The sequence below is a fragment of the Sarcophilus harrisii genome, chromosome 4 (assembly GCF_902635505.1).
Source record: "Sarcophilus harrisii chromosome 4, mSarHar1.11, whole genome shotgun sequence".
In the NCBI taxonomy this organism is placed as follows: Eukaryota; Metazoa; Chordata; class Mammalia; order Dasyuromorphia; family Dasyuridae; genus Sarcophilus; species Sarcophilus harrisii.
The window spans coordinates 256,858,156-256,874,074 of NC_045429.1; the positions used below are offsets into that span (position 1 = coordinate 256,858,156).

Genomic DNA, 15,919 nt, shown 5'->3' on the forward strand with positions numbered 1-15,919 from the left:
TTTGTCACCTTGCCTTTCAAACATTACTTTCCTTTTCAATGTTAAATTTCTCCTTTTCTACTGGCTCCTTCTCTGATGCCTTCAAACATCTCCACATTCCCTTCAACTTAAAAAAAAAAAAAAAAAAAAAAAAACACATCAAACCTCCATTTAACATCACATTCCCTTTACCCTACCCCTAAACTACTATATTTTCCCTCTTCATTCTCTTTTTCATAGCCAACCCTGAGAAAAAGCTGTCTATATTCAACTGATTGCATTTTCTCCTACTTCTCAACCCCATTGGAGAAAAAAAAGAGAAATGAAAAAAAATGCCCTCTAATAAAAATGCAGTTAGGCAGAGCACAGTTAAATCTGTCATCCCTCTGGCAATAGGTAAAAAGTTTCTTTAATCATTGATTCTCTAGAATCATGGATGGGAATTGTATTAATTATAGTCCTTATATTTTTTAGAATTGTTTGTTTTATGTTTTTATTCTATAAAATTTCTCCTGGATATGATCATTTCATTCATTAGTTTACAAAAAAGTTCTTAAATTGTTTGTTTTATAATTTTGATGTTATAGTATAAATTGGTTCTTCTGGTTATGATCATTTTATTCTGCATGAGTTCATAGAAGTCTTTCCTTATCACTCTGAAGTCATCTATTTCCTCCTCATTTCTTATAGCACAATAGTACTCTATCACATTCATATACCACAACTTATGCCATCATTCATCAGTTGATGAAAATCCTTTTACTTTCCATGGTTGGATTTTTTTTTTTTTTTTTTTTTGGCTCAATACAAAGTACTATAAATATTCTTGTACATGTATTATTTGCTCACAGGGATACAGGCTTAGTAATGGGATGTATTAGGTATGTAACTTGTGAGAGGCAGCAAGGTATAATAGAACTACTACTGGATTTGGAATCAGTTGATCTGGGTTTGAATTTGGCTCTGACACTTATACCTGTAAAATTTGGGTAAATCGATTAATTTCTCTGGGCCTTATCCTGCTCATGTGTAAAATGGAAAATTGGGGCTAGATGAGTTCTATCAGCCCTTCCACTTCTAAATCCTATAATCTATAAACCTACAGATTTTATATCTTCTGGGACAGGAAGGTCAGGGATTATGCTGAAGAATGAATGGCCTTAATCAGGGAAATTTTCCTGAAGAGGAAGGAAGTGGCAAGCAGGAGTGGGAAGCATAATTTAGAAAATAAAGAGTGGGAGGATATTGCAAAGAGTCATCAGTGTATCCTCCATCAATTTTAGCATCCTATCAAGTTGATTATGTATAACTTGGAGTACTCAAGAGACAACTTTTAAGGCCTACGTTGGAGGTAGCAGAAAGGAAAAGGGAATCCAACTGCTGTAACTTTTGCTAACATATTCTATATGTTGTCTTCTCTTATTAAAATTGTGAGGAAAATGATATGAAAATATGTGCAACATGTCATAGAACAGTAGCTAATCCAAAAATCCTTTAAAATGTTTTTAATTGACACCTCAAACAGCAACAGTAATAAGTTACAATTATGATCCAAAGATATCTTTCCCCCCAAACAACCCATACTGATATCTTTGTCTTTTTCTTACCCTAAAATTTACCTATTACTTCAAAAACAATGCTAACCTCAAAATCTTTATCTCCTCCTCTTATAGATTTTCTCAGAAAACACTTTTACAAATGGTCTTCAGACACAGAGCAACCTTTTTAAAATTGTATTGAAACTTCCAAAAGCATTGTATTGCATTTAACTTTAAGTGTTTTCTATTTTTGCAGTGGCAACTGTTTTTTCATAATTACATTTTATTTAATCTCGTTTTAAAATGAGTTTTCATGCTTTGAATACATACCAACTCATGATATATAATAGGACTATATTCTATATCATCCTAATTTTTCTTAAATGTTACTTTCCTCATATCATTTGCTAGTTCAAAAATCTTTTTCTTCTTACTTGCTTAACTATCAAATCTAAGTTTCTCTATCTGGCTCTCAGGGTTCTTCATAATATCTTTCTAGTCTACCTATTTAAATTATTTTCCACTATTACCCAATAAATATGTACCTTTTGCTTCATGCAGGCCAGGCTTGTTAATAATCCACATATGGGTCATATAGGGTACTGAAGTAACATAGTGTATATTCTCTGCCCTATCCCACCCCACACTGACCCTAGTACAAACATGCAGTCTGCCCCTTAAGCCACAACACAAGAGCAGATGATAAGGAGGGCAGGAAGGAACCAAGAAGGTAATAGATCACAATAACATCAGAACATTTAAATGAACATAAACACCCAAATATTTAGAAAAGTCTTGTAAATTTATGAATCTAGAAGGTTGTTTCTGCAGAACTGATAATAAGCTGGCAGAAAAAAAATGTCTGGTTTACCTTGAATACCATTATATAAGAAATGTCTCTCATTCTCTTGCTCTCTCTGCCTGTCTCTTTCTCTTTTTCTGTCTTTTCCTGAAAATAAGAGCACAAACGAGAGAGAAATTAATTCTGCTTTCAAAGCTTCCATCTCATTCAGCCACTAAAAAATGGTTTTCCATGTTAGTGTTTCATTCCCCTTCATGAAGGATTCCTTGTGTACATACATGCATAAAATATGTATGTATATAATGCATAAATACATACACACATGTATTTACATACAGATGTGTGCTTACATGTGTATGTGTATATATATATATATATATATATATATATATATATATATCCATCTATCTATCTATCTAAAGGCTGGTCACCCAGAAACTAGGCATTGACCCACACTTAATACCATATACCAAGATAAAGTCAAAATGGGTTTATGACCTAAACATAAAGAATGAGATTATAAATAAATTAAAAGAACATAGGCCAATTTACCTCTCAGACTTGTGGAGGACGAAGAAATTTGTGACCAAAGAACTAGAGATCATTATTGATCACAAAATAGATAATTTTAGTATATTAAGTTTAAAAGTTTCTGTACAAACAAAACCAATGCAAACAAGATTAGAAGGGAAGCAATAAACTAGGAAAATATTTTTACAGTTAAAGGTTCTGATAAAGGCCTCATTTCCAAATTATATAGAGAATTGGCTCAAATTTATAAGAAATCAAGCCATTCTCCAATTGATAAATGGTCAAAGGATATGAATAATTTTCAGATGAAGAAATGGAAACTATTTCTAGTCATATGAAAAGGTGCTCCAAATCACTATTGATCAGGGAAATGCAATTTAATTTTTTTTTTTATTTAATAGCCTTTTATTTACAGGATATATACATGGGTAACTTTACAGCATTAACAATTGCCAAACCTCTTGTTCCAATTTTTCACCTCTTACCCCCCCCCACCCCCTCCCCTAGATGGCAGGATGACCAGTAGATGTTAAATATATTAAAATATAAATTAGATACACAATAAGTATACCTGACCAAAACGTTATTTTGTTGTAGAAAAAGAATCAGACTCTGAAATATTGTACAATTAGCTTGTGAAGGAAATCAAAAATGCAGGTGTGCATAAATAAATATAGGGATTGGGAATTCAATGTAATGGTTTTTAGTCATCAGGGAAATGCAATTTAAGACAACTCTGAGATGCTACTACACACCTAAGATGACAGGAAAAGATAATGACAAATGTTGGAGTGGATATGGGAAACCGGGGACACTGATACATTGTTGGTGGAACTGTGAATGAATCCACCAATTCTGGAGACCAATTTGGAACTATGCTGGAAGAAGTTATCAAACTGTGCATACCCTTTGATCCAGCAGTGTTTCTACTGGGCTTATATCCCAAAGAGATCATAAAGAAGGGAAAGGGACCCACGTATGCAAAAATGTTTGTGGCAGCCCTGTTTGTAGTGGCAAGGAACTGGAAACTGAGTGAATACCCATCAATTGGAGAATGGCTGAATAAATTATGGTATATGAATGTTATGGAATATTATTGTTCTGTAAGAAACGACCAGCAGGAGGATTTCTGAGAAGCCTGAAGAGACTTACATGAACTGATGCTGAGTGAAATGAGCAGAACCAGGAGATCATGGTACATGGCAACAAGAAGACTATATGATGATCAATTCTGATGGATGTGGCTCTCTTCAACACTGAGATGATTCAAACTAGTTCCAATTGTTTAGTAATAAAGAGAACCATCTATACCCAGAGAGAGGACTATGAGAAATCAGTGTGGACCACAACATAGCATTTCCACTATTTCTGTTATTGTTTGCTTGCATTTTTATTTTCCTTCTTGGGTTTTTTTCTTTCTTTCTAGATCTGATTTTTCTTGTACAGCAAGATAACTGTATAAATATGTATACATATATTGGATTTAATACATATTTAACATGTATTGGACTACCTGCCATCTAGGGAAAAGAGTTGGGGGAAGAAGGGGAAAAGTTGGAATAGAAAGTTTTGCAAGGGTCAGTGTTGAAAAATTACCCATGCATATGTTTTGTAAATAAAATGCTATAATAAAAATTTTTTTAAATTAAAAAAAAAAAAGACTGGACAACTATTTACATTGGAAGAATGTGTTCTGCATTTTACCGCTAATTGTCTGCCTTTAGTGAGCAAGCTGGAATCCACTGGACGTTATTTTATTCATTAGAGTGCTGGATCTAGAATAAGGAAGATCTGACTTCAAATGCAGCCCTAAGACACTAGGTATGCTACCCTGGGCAAGTCACTTAATCTGCCTTAGTTTCCTCAATTCTAAAATGGGGATCATAACACCTACCTGCCAGGGTTATGAGGATCAAATTTCAGTGGGAAAGTTTAATGGATAAGAATTAACAAGAGACCTGAACTGGTCTCTCAAAGGAAGGGGACTTTATTATTGTCAAAGCAGAAAGGAACCAAACAGTATCAGGGAAATGGTTGGTCAGAGGAGGTAAATTAGGATGGGTACTTATAGAATAAACCATGGGCTATCTTTCCCAAGTGGGGGGAGGGGAGGGAAGAAGGGAAGGAGGGTTATTTACTCTTTAACCATTGGTCAGAACTTCTCAAAAACAAAATTTTGGAAACATGTAGCGTGAAAGCTCCCCACATCCTCTTAATCAGGATTCAAGCTCCCTGCATTTAGCTTGATGGGTAACTCTGTATACTATTTACCACAACCCAAACCATTCTGCACCTGATCTGGTGAGCAACAGAACCTTGTTTTTCCTGCCCCTATAATTAGCTACTAACAAAGGCTCTGCTGGGGCCCATTCCAAAATGAGATAACATTTGTAAAATGTGTGCCTAGTATATAGTAGGTACTCAATAAATGTTTATTCTTTCCCCTCCCTAATCAGTACTTTATATTTGTAATCCTCACTTCACAGGTATTTGTTGCATCATGAAGACCTTAGATTCACTTTGGAAAATTTCTCATATTTCTAGTTCATAGCCCCATTCTAGAAAATCTGGGGAAATCATTACTGGACACTTAGTATGCTGCTACCAACTTGTTCACAAAACTAGCAAAGGAAAGACTTACTGGTTTAAAAAACCAGAATTCATAATGGAGCTCTCAGTAAATAGGTATACCCTATCATATTGCACAGGTTGTTCAGTCATGTCTACTCTTTTTGGTCGTGTGGACCATATCATAATGATAGTATCCATGGAGTTTTCTTGGCAAAATACTGATGTGGTTTGCTACTTTCTTCTCCAGTGTCCCTTATTTCACTTTCCCTCTAATTCTCCTTTCTTCTTTTTCCCTCCTGTTTCCCTGTTGAATGAAATGTATTTGTGTACCCTGTGGAATGCCTGCTTCTTTCACACCCCCACTTCCTCCTCCTCCTCGCCTGTGTGGATTTTCATTTGTATTCTCTGATTATGTGACATAATTTCCTCTAATTTTTCTTTCCTTTCCCTCATTCCAATGTATTTATCTTCCTCTCCCCTTCCATTTTTCTTTTAAGATCAATAAGATATAACAGAGCTACCCTCAAGCCTTCTAAGTATATTTCCACTATGATCTCTGATGATAGGATTCAGAGGAAACTCATGTATGTAGTTTATTTTTGTTTAGTACTTAATCATTTTTTTTGTGTTTCCTTTTTCATATTTCTCTTAATTTCCACATTTGAACTTCAAGATTTTTACATAGCTTTTGTTGTTTTATCAGGAATACTTGGGAATCCTCTATTTCATTAAAGATCCGTTCAGGATACTATTAGGAGACACCTTATTCAGAGCTAAGGCCAGCCAAGGTTTGCTTGGAACTTAACATAACAAAAATTCTTTGCACTACCTACTAGATTAACTCAGCCACAGCAAAATCCAGAATTGTTTCCTATCAGTACCAAAAGTTCTCTAAGCTCAGAGAAGCATTTGTAAAATCCATGTTCTGGTCACGAAGCTCAGCTATTTATTTATCAAACTTGTTACCTTATTTCTCTTACCACTCATCACCATCATCATCTCATTGTATAACCATTGGTAAATGTATTAAGACTTAGCCACAGTACAGTGGATCCTCACTAGGGGAGTTTCTCCAGGATACCTGTCTAGTTTTCCTTTTTTTTTTTTTTTTTTTTTTTTTAAAGAAAGAGGACTCCACATTCAAGTGCTTTCTCTCAAATTAAACTTCTGTTTGATTCCTGACCTCTTGCCTGTTCTGCTATTTGGTTCTGGCTATCCTTAGGCTGGAGACCAATTTGTTCTATTAACATTAAAGTGATGTCAGAAGTGGGATTCCACCTGGACAGAATCGGGCCTATACAATATACTCTCTGGTACCAGCAAGAATGAACTAGATGCCACTAAAGGTTTCTAGAGACTGACTCCACCCTTGTCTGCCCTTCCTCCTGTTCCAATCCCACCTTGGTAGAGTTTGCCATTCTTAGTGAGGAAAACACCGGGGCCCTCAGTGATCCAATTCGTCTAGGGTCCCTCTTTCTGTATGCTCTGTTCAAGCAGTGATTGATCTGTCACATCCTACCTTAGAGTAGGCCTTCTAAAATTTTTCCTAACAACCCCTTTTTACCCAAAGAATTTTTATGTGATTCTGGGTATATAGGTATATTAAACAGATATACAAATCAAACATTTACTGACAATGAATCATAATTTCACAACCTTCACATTAAGTTACAAGACTTCATATGGGATTGAATCTGACAGTTTAAGAAGTCAGGCCTTAAGCCATGACAGGTCTGACAAATGATAGCAGCCTATACTACTGGCTGCTAAATCACATTTGACTGGGGCTCCTTGGTACCTGAGTTTCTTTTTTCTTTCTAGATGAGTGTAATTTTTTCTTTAACCTGAAAACTCTGGATTATATATTAAAAATAAAGGGGTAGGTAGGTGATACAGTGAATAGAGCATTGGACCATGAGTCAGGAAAACCCTTGTTCAAATCTGGTCTCATTTTTTTGAGTCTGGGCAAGTCACTTAATCCTGATTACCTAAAAAAAAAACAAAAAACAAACAAACAAACAAAAAAACCCTATGTAAATGTTAGCTTTTTTTTTCTTGTTTTCTTTTTTTTTTTTTTTTTTTTCTGATGAGGCAATTGGGGTTAAGTGACTTGCCCAGAGTCACACAGCTAGGAAATGTTAAGCGTCTAAGGCCAGATTTGAGCTGAGGTCCTCCTGACTTCAAGGCTGGTGCTCTATCCACTGTACTTAGCTGCACCTAGCTATTGTTTTTTAAATAACAATTATCATTTTTATTGTGTGTTAGGTCATACAGGTGAGAAGCAGCAACAGTAACAATGAAAGTGAAATCCAAGTCTTTCCTACTAAACCATACTGTTTCCAACTTTTTTACTTATTTTTTCTTTACTTCACTCTTTTTAAAAAAATCTATTCTTGCTTTTATTTCTTCTAAGATCCAGCTCAAGTCCCAACTCTCCTATGAAACCTTTCCTGAAAGTTCTACACTTTCTGAGGCCTTTAGATTTCATTGTTCTCCTTTGAACTCTTTCGATCTAAAACTTATTTAGAACCTAATTGTATTTGTTTACTATTATTGTTTCTTGTGGCTCCTCAAGTAGATTTTCAGCTCCTTGAAAGACAGGAACTAGTCTTAAACTTCTACCTTACATATCCCTCATAAGCACATAACCTCTGGGTACTTAATAGTGCTCAAAAAAGTAGATGTCAATTAGAATAATTATCCCTAGATAGTACTTGTGCCTAAGGAGCTGTAGGGTTGAATATCTGACAAGGAACAAATAAGTTTTCAGTAATCAAAATTTATTGCTCTACATAAATCACTGCAGAATATAACTATGGAAATTCAAAAGGTGAAAAATCACTGCATTGCTTCTTAACATCCAGCCTCAATCCCAGAGCAATGAATTTTTCTAAATGGTCTAGAAAATTAGAGCAGGGAAGGCCCAGATAACAGAATGAGATCTGCCACAATATCCCAGGATTTCTAGTTGGGGAAGAGATTTTTATCACAGATTCCCAGAATTTCAGAGTTGAGAGGACCTCAGGGATCACCTAATTCAATGCATGTCTGAACGGGAAAGGGTTATCTTGCCTTCACTTAAAGACCAACTAGATGAGGAAACTATCAACCTTCCCTCAGGCAGAGCATTCCACTTTTAGATAGCTGTAATTGTTAGGAAGTTTATCATAGCTGAAACCTAAATTTTTCTTTCTGCAACTTTCACACATTGTTCCTAGTTCTGCCCTCTGGGACACACAGAAGTAGTCCAAATCCTTTTTCCATTTACAAGCTTTCAAGTACGTGAAGAAAGTTATCTGTCTGAAGTTCTGTAATTTAACTTCTCCCCTCTAGGCTAACCCTCCAATTTCCATTTCCAATTTCTTCAAACAACCTTCATATATTTCATCATTCTGGCTGTCTTTCTTTGGTTTCTCTCCAGCTTACCAATATCTTTTCTAAACTGTGGTACTGAAATTGGAAGACAATAATATCAATAAAGACTGACTACAGGAAAGGATAACCAAATTTCTCCTTTCCCCTCCCCCTAATTTTAGGTTTAAGGAAGATGAGAAGTAACTTTCATCACCAAAAAATTTTTAGGATCCCTGATGGAGTTTACCATATTGTATATATCTTTCCTAAAGGAGAGTTACAAATTGATTAAATAAGCTAATCTAGTCAAAAAGGGCAAGTTTGAAGATAACAGAACCCTACAGATTTTCACTAAACGAAAAGAAATGATTTGAGTACATATTCTATCTTCTTTCCTGGTATCAATCTGACTTTGAATGGAAACACATTGGGAATCAATACTTAGTTCCCTGCTGCTGTTTCTATTCAAACCATCAAACCATTACCTCCACTTTCCACCCCCCCTACAGTAACCTGGATGAAGTCTCTGAGAAGTCAGCTTTTGCCTTATCTTATGGGCCTCAGAACAGCACAAAACTACCAGCCTACACTAGCTCTTTGTGGACCGTATTCTCCAGCAGTCTAGATGAAGTGGAAAGAAATGAAATCCCTGAGAGATAAAATGAGTGCCTTTTGCTTTCCTCAAATTCTGGTGGAGATAGTCAATACCTTGACCCCCAAAGTTTTGGAAATAGCAATACTCTCTACACACTAGATTTGTGCTCAGGCATTGAGGCAAGCAATTGTAAATCACCATGACTGTTGATGATTTGTATCCCTTACATTAGCCCAGTGCCTGTGTGAGAAGTAGATGAGGGTTAAGTTTTCAATTATATAAAAAAAAAATCAAAATCAGAGAAATTAAACCAAAATTTAAGAAATGAAACCTAAATGTTAAATTGACTGTGGATTAAGGAATTGAAATTTACAGAGGGAAGTCATAAATTAGAATAAGAAACAGGTAGATGCACAAGGGTTATATACATGTCCAAATAAGGGTAAAAAGGAAATAAGGGCTAGGATTGCTGAAATGTGGGGAATGGAAGTTGTAGTTAGTTGGAGGGATTGTCAATATAGTCACTCACTATGGAGGGAACTATGACCAAATAAGGTGAATAACAATGGCAGATGCAATCAGGGATTCCCACAGGGGAATTAAGCTCTTCAGATAGACTGTACCCTCTGAAGTACCCAGCCAATGAGGGAAACAAGAGGGTCAGGCCTTTCAGGGACAGAGAATTAAGGAATGTGCTTCAAGAGTGTGCCTACTAGTTTAGAGTTTGGGTCTTGCAAGATTGTAAAATAAAACCTTTCCTGGATTCATCAGCGAGTCAGAGAGAGTTCTTGGTAAGACACTTGTTCCTTATACCTGGCACATGGTGGTAAATAAACATTTATTATTAGTGGTAATAAATGTTTATTAATTATTGACACTAGTAATAATAGCTAACATTTCTTTAGAGTTTTAAAACATTTTACAAAATACTATCTCATTTGACCTTCAAAACAACTTTAGCAGGTGGGTATTAAATATTATCTTCATTTTTCAGATGAGGAAACAGGCAGACAGAGAGTATGTCACTTGACCCAGGGACATATAACCAGTAAGTATCTGAGGATGTATTTGAACTTAAGTGTTTTTTATTTTAAAGTCAAAACTTTACAGTCCAAACTGCCTACTATGCCTACCAAGTTGCCTTGATACTAAATGCTGTTTAGTCACTCTTTAGAGCTTGGGTCATGCTACATGTTTCTATTCCTTGTTTTTCTCAAAATGTGACCAATGGTTAAGAAATAAATATCTCCCTGGAGAGGGTTTAACCAATGAGCAAAGAATAAACATCTCCATCCCCTATACATAGACACTTTTCTCTATAAAATACCCATTCTGGAATACCCTCTTCGACCAATCAGTCCCTTGATGGTTTATTCCTACCCTGATTTATAGGACAATAAAGCCTTTTCCTTCAAGGAACCTGTATGGTTCTTGTCTTTGGAACCTCCTGTCCCAGTGTAGGAATACTCACAGATAAGGAAATCAAGAATTTTTAGATAGAAAAGGTAACCAAAAAAGAGCAGTCATGGTCCTGATCATCAATCCAACATTTATTAAGCGTTTACTATGTGCCAATGGATAGAATTTGGGCCCGGGAGTCAGACTTATCCTTGTGAGCTCCAATGTGGCCTCGGAACACTTATGCATGTAACCGTGGGCAAGCCACATCATCCTATTTGCCTCAGTTTCCTCATCTGTCAAATGGCCGTTGAAGGAAATAGCAAACCGCTCCAGTATCTTTGCCGAGAAAAGCCCACACAGGTCTCAAAGACTATAGGCACCAGGCACTGTGCTGAGTACAAGAGAAGGTAAAAGACAGTGTCTGGAAGCTCAGCGAAATGATTTCGGGAAGACTGCGAGAAAACAACTCTGTCCCTTCCAACAATACGCAGGATAAATAGAAGATAATTGGGGGGAAAGTAGCAGCAGTTCGGAGGGGTCAAGAAAGACTTGTAAACGGTAGGGTTTTAGCGGGAACTTGAAGGAAACCAGGAGGCACAAGAACTGGCACGGAGAGCTGCCTGCAAAAACGCCGCAGATTGGAGATGAAGTGGTAAGAAATAATCCCCAGGAGGTCCGTGGGACTGCCTCTCACAGTGACTGGCGGGGGTGGTGGATCAGGTGTAAAAGGAGCAAGAGCGTCACAGAACATCCAAGTAAGGTTGGGCTGTATCCCAACAGCCTCACGCCTGCAGCTCTCATCGGCCTAATTCGAGAAGGCCGCGTGCAAGAACTGACTGCAGCATCGACCTGATTTAGGCCAAGAGTTTAGAGAGGAGGTATTTGTGGAGGGTTTTTTCCTTCCCCCTCCCAATAAGGCTCATGCCTGCTCTTCCTGCGCGCCCTTGGGCGCCGATTCCCTGAGCGGTCCCCGGGGCTGCACCTCCGGCGGCGTGCAAGCCTACACCTTGCTCGAGGTCTCCTCCCCCACGCAGGGTCAGCGCGGGGACGAGGTCCTGGGACAGTCATTGCCCTCGAGTGACTCCGCCACCGTGGCGGGAGCAGGGGTGAGGGAGGGAGGGAGGGGGCCGCCCCCCCCCCCGGCGGCGTGCAAGCCTACACCTTGCTCGAGGTCTCCTCCCCCACGCAGGGTCAGCGCGGGGACGAGGTCCTGGGACAGTCATTGCCCTCGAGTGACTCCGCCACCGTGGCGGGAGCAGGGGGTGAGGGAGGGAGGCCGCCCCTCCCCCTCTCCCCTCCCCCCTCTCCCCTCCCCCGCGAACTGCCGAAGCCCGCCCCGTCGCCAGAAGCAAGAGCGGCAGGTGGGAACTGATTGGCGGTCATCGCGGAGGAATGAATGGGGTGACCGCGGGAGATAGGAGGACTAGGAAAATAACGAAGAGGGAGGTTTAGAAAGCGGCGCGCGATCTAGCTGGAGGCCCCGCCCCCACGGCGTCAGAGGAGGCTGGTGCGCCTGCGCCGCGGCCGGGTAACGGTTTAACGGCCTCCTGGTAGAGAAGGAAAGGGAGGGCTCGAGGCATCTTATGCCCGCTTCTTTCCATCCCCCCCCAAAAAAAAAAACTCCCACTTCCAAACAGATAACCCCAGTAGCTCATACCCAGGGCGCTGAGGCTGCTGCGCGTTTTGCACCGATGGGATGAATGAAAAAATTCCCGACATACAGTGGGGGCGTGTTTGATTAAAGAATACTTCTTCTGACTAACTCTCTTCCCCGCCCCCCCCCCGCCCCCATTCCTCAGAAATCTCTTTTCCTCACCAAAAATCTCCGTCTATTTGATGTCAAGAAAGCTAATAAACTTATCTGCTGGGGCCAGTTTCCTCTCTGAAATTAAGCGTCGTAGAACCGGCCTTAACACGGATTTATTACTCAGCATAGAATTTTGAACTTGGACTCACCGAGGCGGGAACTAAAATGCTGCCTGAGAAACCCCCTAGGTTATGTGATCCTAGGCTAGTTAACCTCCCTTCAGTTTCCTCGTCTAAAAACTGAAGATATTGGATTAAATGATGTACGAAGGGTTTAGTAATCTTATTTTCTGTGTGTATGTGTGCGCATGCGCGAGCCCTCGAGTGCGATGCTTCTAGAAGTCTGAGGAACCTACTCTTCATAAAATTACGTCCGTGGGACTACAAAAGAAAACAATTATATTCAAGTTCACTTGTGTTCAGAATTTTTGTACTGGGATGACAAAGATTTATGTCTTCACTTCATTTTATTGAAATGGTATACCTCCCCAGGATATGTTTATTTTTTGCCTAAGATGTGAATTGTTTGATTTATACCAAGTTTCTGCCAGAATAATTTGTAGTTTTGGCTAAATTGAGTTCTTACTTGTAGAGCTGGGAACTTTGTGCTTATGAAACTTTAGATTCTTGCGCTCATTTTCATCAGTATTTTGAGTGCCTAATTTCTCTCCTTTCTTATCCTGTACTTAATGGTCTTAATGAGTACAGCTTTGTTATTTAATTTAAGGTGTTTCCCAAGTTTGTTTGTTTGTTTTCTTTTTTGTTTGTTTTTTTCTTGACTTTTTGTTAACACACCCAGATGAATTTTATTTCTTTTCTAATTGTATAAAAGTGATTCTTTAGGGGCAGGATAAGAGAGTTTCAGGCCTGGAATCAAAAGGACCTGAATTCAAATTTGGCCTCCAATATTAAATGCTTATTAGCTATGTAACCTTGGGCAAGTTATTTAACCTCAATTGCCTTGCCAAAAAAAAAAAAAAAAAAAAAATTGGTAGTTTGATAAATTTATAACATAATATAAAAATAAATACAAAGTAATTGGGGGGACATTAAGAATTGGAGGAGTCGGCTAAGCTTTCAATGGAGGAATCATTTGAACTGCCCTTGGAAAAGAGGAGTTCCAAGAGCTAGGAATTCTAATATGGCCAGATTATATCAACAGGATCAAAGAAGATAATTTTATGTTATTTGGCAAACATAAATATGAACTATTATTAGAACCCTTCCTTGTCCTGAAATTAGCACTGGCCCAGAAAATCATAAATTAGAGATGGGTCAGCCTCCCTCAGGCTTTTATAAAATTCAATTTTCAGTTCCAAATTCTGCATATTCACATGCCCAAACGCTGAAAGGCAAGAACAAAATCCATTACAAATATGTATAGTTATGCAAAACATTCTATTAGCCATGCTTATGTATAGTTATGCAAAACATTCTATTAGCCATGCTCCCTCAAAAAAGAAAAAAAAGTACTTTAATTTGTAGAGTCTATCAGTTCTCTATTTGAAGGTAGATATCATGAGTCTTTTAATAGAATTGTAGTTGATCATTATGTTAATCGGGATAAGCTTTTCAAAGCCAATTATCTTTAAAGTATTACTGTTATTTGTATAAATTGCTCTGTTAATTTTGTTTACTTCATTTTGCATCAGTTCACACAAGTCTTCACAGATTTTTCAAAAGCAGTTAGGAAAACAGTGCAGAGTAAGGGGGGGAGGGTTGGATTCAAGAAGACCTGGGTTAAACTGCGACATTGCACACTACCTGTGTGACCCTGGACAAGTCATTTAACCTTAGTTTGCTACAGTTTTCTCCATTGTAAAACAGGGATAACAACACCTATTTTGATATTCGTAAAGTTTTTAGTACAGTGCTTAATACAAAATAGGCCCTATATAAATGCTTATTGGTTTCCTTTCCCCCTTTTCTGAAACCATCCTGTTCATTATTTTTTAGAGCATAAAAGTATTACATCACATAGATGTACCATAATTTATTCACATACTGCCCAATTATCTGTCATCTCCTAATTTCCAATTCTTTGCCCCCAGAAAAAGAGATGCTATAAATTTTTTGTATGTAGTTTTTTTTTTTTTTTTTAAGCTTCTTTCTTTGATCTTTTTGGGGCACATAGTAGTATTCCTGGGTTAAACTGAGTACATGGTTTAAGTAAGGTTTTTGAGCCTAGTTCCATATTGCTTCCCAGAATGGTTGAACTAGTGCACAGTTCTACCATCAGTCCATGAATATATCTGTTTTCCCAGTCTCTTCAAAATTTGGAAATTTCTCTTTTTTGTTAAATCTACTTTATTTATAATATTACCTATTTATGTCCATATCACATTTCTGTTTTGAGCTTATCTTCGTGTATGGAGTGAAATGTTGATCTAGTATCTAGTTTCTGCCAGAATAATTTATAGTTTTCCCAATAATTTTACTCAAATAGTGAATTCTTGCACCAGAAGTTGGGATCTTTGCATTTATCAAACAACAACCTAATGTTTATACAGTTCCCGTGTTTGTCTTGGCAGGCAGACTCCCAAGTATTTTATAAGGTTATCATAGTTACTCTAAATGGATTTTTGTTAGTATTGTCAAGAAATTTGTAGAATTTTATTTTATATCCTGTAATTTTTCTGAAATTTTCATCGTTTTGATTACTTTTTTAATTGACTCTCTAGGGTTCTATAAGTCAGGGGTATTAAACATGTAGTCACTGGGCAATAAAAAGCCCACAACAGTCCTGAGTGTGATCTGAACCAGATTAAAATGTAATTGGGAAATACATAATAAAATGAGTAAGAAAATAATAAGAAAAGGTGATAAGAAATAGATAATAGTCTTTTTAAAACTAAGTAAATATGTGGCCTGCAGGGGACCTATATATTAGTGATCTCCATTTCAATTTGAGTTCAACACACCATTGTTTTAAGTAAAACATGTCATCTTCAAAAATTGATAGTTTTGTGTCTTCTTTAGTTTTTTTCTTGCTTTACTACTAGAACTCATATTTCTTTTTTTTTTTTTTTTTTAAATTTAATAGCCTTTTATTTACAGGATATATACATGGGTAACTTTACAGCATTAACAATTGCCAAACCTCTTGTTCCAATTTTTCACCTCTTACCCCCACCCTCCCTAAATGGCAGGATGACCAGTAGATGTTAAATATATTAAAATATAACTTAGATACATAATAAGTATACATGACCAAAACATTATTTTGCTGTACAAAAAGAATCAGACTCTGAATTATTGTACAATTAGCTTGTGAAGGAAATCAAAATGCAGGTGTGCATAAATATAGGGATTGGGAATTCAATGTAATGGTTTTTAGTCATC

The 15,919-nt window shown here is 37.4% G+C and overlaps 1 long non-coding RNA gene across 2 annotated transcripts in view; it reads right to left on the reverse strand.

Annotated features, from left to right (window-relative positions):
* LOC116423184 overlaps positions 1–12,889 on the reverse strand; it is a 29,493-nt gene extending 16,604 nt beyond the window's left edge. The window contains exons 1-2 of one of the 2 annotated variants that reach the window (XR_004233676.1): positions 12,728–12,889; positions 2,389–2,466 (exon numbers count right to left, since the gene is read on the reverse strand). This is a non-coding gene — a long non-coding RNA (uncharacterized LOC116423184). Of the gene's footprint in view, positions 1–2,388; positions 2,467–12,587 lie in introns of both variants that reach the window. The other variant, XR_004233675.1, reaches the window with a different exon arrangement.
* Between the last annotated feature and the right edge of the window lie 3,030 nt (positions 12,890–15,919).